This window comes from Molossus molossus, unplaced genomic scaffold (genome assembly GCF_014108415.1).
Source record: "Molossus molossus isolate mMolMol1 unplaced genomic scaffold, mMolMol1.p scaffold_m16_p_2, whole genome shotgun sequence".
In the NCBI taxonomy this organism is placed as follows: Eukaryota; Metazoa; Chordata; class Mammalia; order Chiroptera; family Molossidae; genus Molossus; species Molossus molossus.
Genome location: NW_023425355.1, coordinates 72,747,137 through 72,753,804, shown reverse-complemented (window position 1 = coordinate 72,753,804; position 6,668 = coordinate 72,747,137). Strand labels below are relative to the sequence as shown.

General features: G+C 37.6%; 1 long non-coding RNA gene across 1 annotated transcript; it reads right to left on the bottom strand.

The window, feature by feature from the left end:
• Positions 1 to 960: 960 nt before the first annotated feature.
• LOC118636640 lies at positions 961 to 4,531 on the bottom strand. Its single transcript, XR_004960680.1, has 3 exons — positions 4,403 to 4,531; positions 2,075 to 2,246; positions 961 to 1,142 (listed from the first exon to the last, which is right to left on the bottom strand). It is a non-coding gene; the product is annotated as an uncharacterized LOC118636640 (long non-coding RNA).
• Positions 4,532 to 6,668: the final 2,137 nt, after the last annotated feature.

Here is a 6,668-nt window from a genome sequence, read left to right as displayed (position 1 = left end):
ACTTATCAAAAAACAAAGAGAGAGAACCCAAATACACAATATCAGAAATGAAAGAGGAGAAATAATAACTGACACTACAGAAATACAATGGATTGTTAAAAAATATTATGAACGACTATACAGCAACAAATTTGACAATCTAAGCCAAATGGACCAATTTTTAGAAGCACATGGTCTCTCAAAACTGAACCAGAAAGAGATAGAAAACGAACAGACCAATATCAACAGAAGAAATTGAAGATGTAATCAAGACTCTCCCAGCAAACAAAAGCCCAGTCCTGGACGGCTTCACAGGGGAATTTTACCGAACATTCAAAGAAAAAATAATACCCAATCTCCTCAAACTATTGCAAAAAAATTCAAGAAGAAGGAAGGCTTCCAAACTCATTTTATGAAACCAGCATAATTCTAATTCCAAAACCAGAAAAAGACACTACAAAGAAAGAAAACTACAGACCAATATTCTTGAAGAACATAAACGCCAAAATCCTGAACAAAATACTAGCAAATCAAATCTAGCAATACATCAAAAAAATTATTTACCATGACCAAGTCTGATTCATCCTAGGGATGCAAGGCTGGTATAATATTCGCAAATCAATAAATGTAATATACTACATAAACAAAATAAAAGATAAAAATCATATGATCATATCGAAGTTATCAGGATATAGATGGTAATTTAAGCCTGAGGTTGGTTGGGAGCACCTAGAGAGAAAGTGAGAGTGATGACAGAAAAAAAAAAAGAGAAACAGGATTAAGTTCCAAGACACTCCAGCAATTAGAGTTGAACAAAAGAGGAGGAGCCAGCAAAGACAATTTAATTTCTTTACTAGAGTTCAAGATTCACACTTTTTCATCTCAAACATGCATCACACATTTCCTCATACTCAAGATATTCAACAGACATTAGAGGAATTTCTGTTTTTATATTAATTTTGTTTTGTAACTAACATGGAGAGGCAGGTGAAGATAATTCAACTTTTATTATATCAACTCTTCTGGGGTAATGGTGATTGACTTGTTATGCTGTCTTCTTGTCTTTTGTAATATATTGTTCTCCTTGGCCTTCACAAAGCTTCGATTGACTAATCATCCTCGCCTCTCTCTTCAATTTCCTCATTGTATTCCGGAACATTTTTCTGAAAAGACAGAGAAGAGTGGACTAATTGTGGGAATAGTAAGTAGATGAGTTCTAGGGGGCCTTTCATACTTGCAGATACATTTATAATGAAGGATTTATTTTTTCTAAATAAAATAGAAAAACAAGTCTCAGATAAACATTCCCTCTCCCCATTACTCCAGTGCAGTCTGCATTTATACCACCTCTGTTCTAAATCAGGCTCCTATCATCTGACAAAAAAACAAGAGTAGCATGCTGCCTTCAAAGCATGGATTCTGAGCCAGACAGTCCTGGGTTTAAATCTAACCTGTACCAGTTACTAAACTGTATAACCTTGGACAAGTTGTTCAAATTATTAGTGCCTTAGCTTTCTTACTTGTAAAATGGGGATAATAATAGTGCCAATTTCATAGAATTGTTGTGATTATTCAATGAGATAATGTACATAAAGTGCTTAGAATAGTATCTGGTTCATAGAAAATGTTCTCTAAGGGCTATTACTGCAACTGACTAACATGTTAGCCAGTCTACTTGCTTTCAAATCTTTCTGTGCCTTTTCAACTACATTCTGCTGCTAGTAAATGTTTTATTTCTTTTTTTTTTTTTCATCTCTTTAACTGATTAATTTTCAGTCAAATAGTACCATGAGTCAGGCACTATCCTAGGTGCATACATTCAATTAGGAGAGAAACAATAAAATAATCTCAAGCAGCAATGTACCTGCTTTTTCCGTACTATAAAACAGATACAAGAGTAAAATATGATGAGTAAGACTCCTCCTGTAAGCCTTTCTGAGGCAGTGACTTTTTATCAGCCAGTCAAGGGGTATTTTTTTATAAAAAGCACAGGAACAGCAACTGTAAAGGCCTTGAGAGGAAAAGGACCTTGGCATATCAGAAGAAGGGATCATAGTGCTCATAGAGGCATGTGGCAGAGGTTGTGAGTGCTCACCATTACATGTGTCATCTTCTTATTGGGCATAGAACCAGATTCCATCCTCCAGCTTTTTTTACTACTATATGTGGCCATATGACTGAGTTCTGACCAATGGAATATAAGTATTTCAAGGATTGATCTATAAAACCCTCCAAATCTTCTCTCTCCTTTTTCATCTACTTGCTGGCTGAAAAAGAATCAACAGACAATTCCAAACCACTTGAAGATTTCAGAGCCACAGAATGGAAGGCATCATGTCCCTAGGTGCATGAAGTGGGACTTATAATTGAGAATTTGGGGGTGATCACTTTAGTACTAGCATTTCTTACCTCAATACCAGGAGCATGATGTAACATGAGGTCAGAGGGGAGAAAAAGGCCAGTCGTTCTTAAAACAAACTTTCCATTATCTATCTCATTCTCTAATCTCCAAACATCTTAGTACATTTTATAAGGCCCCCTTTGTTCATCCCTACACTACCATAATCTCTCCCTAACCTAGATCTTGTGCTGCAGTCAGGTGGTCTTCTTGTTGTCTCCTGCCTTGCAATTTAGCCAACCTACTAATATCTCAGCACCCACCATCTCCACCCACAAAGGCATTCTCTAAATGCCTTTAAGCTTCTCAGCTTCCATCCCACTGTTTCTAGATTGTTTCACACATGTTAGTTTTTTGTTTGTTTGTTTTGCAAGCTCAGTAATGAGGTGGAGAAGTTAGGTCATATGCTTCTTCTGGATCGCTCACAATGCCTAACAGAATGTTCAGCATATAGAAGGTATTCATCCAATGCTTGGTTGTTCACATTAAATTCATTTGAGATAATTTCTCACCTGCTCCACTCAAAGGTAAAGGTGGCCTTTTAAAAGACATTAAGCCAGGTATCTGTGACTATGAAGTTTGCATAGAGGTGCCACAACAAATATTTCTACCATGGCATGGATTGCCTGAACGAAGGAGTAGTTTGTATTACCTGGCAAGCTCTCCCTTAAAGATTTAAAATAGATTATCTTCCATTACTGAGATGATCGAAGTCTCCAGCTCACTTATAGCAAACCTCAGAAAACAAATATTACAGAACCCCCATTTCTGACACATCTAAAAAGCTGGTTATCTTGGCTCCCAGTTCTGCAGCTGACATAGCACTTGCTTTGTGTAGCTTTTATTGTGTTTAAATTTCCATTGTTTTATTCCAAATTGGGAAATTTGATCCCAGAATCTTTAGGCTAAGTTGGGGGTTTTCGTTCCAACCCAGTATGCTGAGAACTCAGTCTCTCCCAAATATACTCAAAAGTCTCAGCTATGAGAACTAATGAGGCCTTAAACAGCAGAGCCATGACTCAGGGAATAGTGCAAGTTTTGTCCAGAATAAGCCCCACCCTGATATTTTTTCACATTATTAAGAGATCAAGAAAGTATTAAAAAAATATATCAGTTTAGATTGATTTGGCTTTCAAGGCAAGTGGCTCTTGACTCCAGGAATAGAGAGTCTTTGGAGGTGTCACTCATTAAGGCAAGTGGAAGAGTGGGCTAGGGAGAAACATTCCACCTGCCTTTTAATCCTGACATTAACATTCCTCTCAGAGGGGGAGCAATAGCTTGCTGGAGCTGCAGTTCTAAATAAGGACATTTATCCCAGATACTGCTGTCAGTGTGGGGACTCTGAGCTTCAGTAATCAAAGATTGGGATTGGTTCTTTGCTAAGAAGTCATCCCTCACTCTGGAGATTGTGTGTGAGTCCAGCATAAAATTATTTACATATCTTGCCTGCCTTTCGTCCTCTTTTCCTCTGTTCCTCCCATATGCTGACTTTTTGTGCTTGCCGACCATTTGAAATTTACACAGCCCCTTCAACTTTTTGTAACCACAACCACTAATCCCTTGATGGGGAAGAGTTGGCATTTGTTAAGTTTCAAGTCAAGTACTGTGTGAATCCTATGACATATAGATAGATGATAGATGATGATGATGATAGATAGATAGATGATAGATAGATAGATGATAGATAGATAGATAGATAGATAGATAGATAGATAGATAGATAGATGATAGATAGATAGATAGAGATAATTTTTTACTATTTTATGCCAATTCTATGAGCTAGTTGTTATTACCCTTATTTTCAATGTAAGGAAACTAAGGGTCAGACAAAAAAAGGCCTGGTCTGAGGTCAAATGTAGAGCTGAGATTTGGATGTAGATCTGATTAGCTTTAAAGCACTTGTTCTGTGTGGTGACTACATCATGTTCCCAAAGACATTGCATGCAAACAATGATGTTGCTGAAAACTGCCCTGTTACAGTGCTTCCATCAATATCAAAAAGAAAAGATTATTTCCGTAATGTACCTGTGTGATCTTCTCCTGGGAAATGAAATAGCAATTGCCTACTGAAAAGCTACTTTTGTCCGTGTTCAGCCAAGGCATACTAAATGATTCCAGAATTGTATGTGCAGAATCAATTGAGACTTCTGTTGCCTGAGAAACAGAAAGCATTCAGGAATAAGATATTCAGAATATACAGTGGACGAGTGCAGAGGCCATGCTCAGGAATCAGACTGCCTGCCTGTTTGTATCGTCTGTACCACTCAGTCATTATGGGAGCCTGGGAAAGTTAAGTACAAATGCTATGTTCCATAAAAAATGTCATCTAACACGTATCAAACCCCCACTATATGCCAGGCATTGCTCTCAGTATAGTACTGTATACATATTAACTTATTCAGGCTTTACATCAACACTTTAAGGTAGATTACTCTTATAATCTCTATTTTATAAATGAGAAAATGAAGACACAGAGAACTTAAGGAAATTACCCAGAGATACACAGCCGGAAGATGGCATCATGAGGTTCAAAATGAACAATCCTCTTCCAGACCCTGTGCTCCTCACTAGTACTGTCCTTTCAGGAATAATAATATCTACCTCATAGAGTTGTTATGAATGTTATGCTAAATGCTGCATTTAAAGTGTCTGGCACAAAGTAACCTCTCAATAAATATTACCTAGTAGTAGTTGTAGCAGTAGTAGTAGTATTGAAAGCTAGAGTATTTAATTTTTTGGCAACAAGTCATCTTGAGTGGATCAGTTTAGGTATAGGAAAAAAGATAAGCCTGGGTTTTATTAAAATCCAAACCACACACACAAATCATTCCAGCCACTTTTGATCATGTTTCAGCACCTCTGTCTGAGCCCAAGCATTGATATTGCTCTGCTTCTGGTTAGGGTCGCAAAATGTAGTATGCTCCCATTTCAGGAGCATAGGTTGGGGTATTAGAGCAAACCAATGCCTGGATTCTAATTCAGAAAGAAGGTGGAGTAGAACGACATAGGAAACTCTTATAGCACCTTGTATTTCTTTTCCATTGTACTGAACACATTTGTAAATAATCATTTATGTAATCACGTTTATTATCTTCTCCCCCCCTAAACCAGACTGTAAACTCTTTGAGGACAAGAGCCATGTGTGCTTTTTCACTACATATATCCAGATTATGGCACAGAACGTAGCTTGAAGCTTGAGCTCAATGAATGTGGAATGGATGAAGGAATGATGATGCTGTCCTAGAGCTACAGAACAAGTTGAGAGCTGTACATCCTCTCAGGATGACAGATGCCAGAGAAGGTGCAATTCGTAGGTACAGCCAAAAGGTGGCAGAGTGACTCTGCAAATGTTCACTTCCTCACATCCAGAGAATAGAATGACTGGGACTGAGAGCTGGGTGGTTGTCAGATACTGGATGATCTGGGATAATCTTTATTGCACCCACATTGTTCAGCACAGGGCATTGCACATCATACATGTTCAAAAATATTTATTGAAAGCAGACGACTCTCCTTTCAGCAAGGATTTTTATTAATTAATTTTCTATAAGAGCTGCCTTTAAACAAATATTTATTGTAGACACCGAGGTTATCATAATAAGCAAGGCAGGTGTAGTTTTTGCCCTCTTAGAGCTTATATCTATCAGGGAACCTATGGGTAATGAGATAAGTACAAAATGCCTAGTCCAGGAAGTTTAAGAGAGCTTTTTGGAATTGTCATTAAAGCTAACAAGCAACTATATATTTGCACACCCACGTGAAGAAAGAGACAATTCCTTGGTTATATAAACTGTTCCAAGGCAGAGAATATCAAATATACAAAAGTCTAGAAAATTCCAGCCTTGGCCTTTTTCAAATTTACAACCGAGACTAAATGTAACTATTTATAAGAGAAGATATGTGTTGAAAAGGAATGACAAATACAGGTCAAATCCCAAGATGCACATGAACTTCCCTGAATTATTGTCTAGCATTTCTTATATCTGTTCAGGGATTTTCATTTCCTACAGTGTTAGATTATTTGATTCTCACAACAGATCTGTGAGAGAGGAAAAGCAAACATCACTAGCCCCATTTTGCCAGGAGAAATGGAAGTTCAGAAAAGTTACATGACTTGCTCAAATCCCCACTGCACTGGAAGGCAGAATTAGCACTATAACCTGATCCACTGAATCCCATTCTGGTGGTCTGTCTATTATACTACTCTGTCTGTTTTTCACAATGACATGCCAGTGCAAATACATAAAGTAGACACGTCTGTAGGTCTCTTTCCTTGGTATTTGATCTTCAT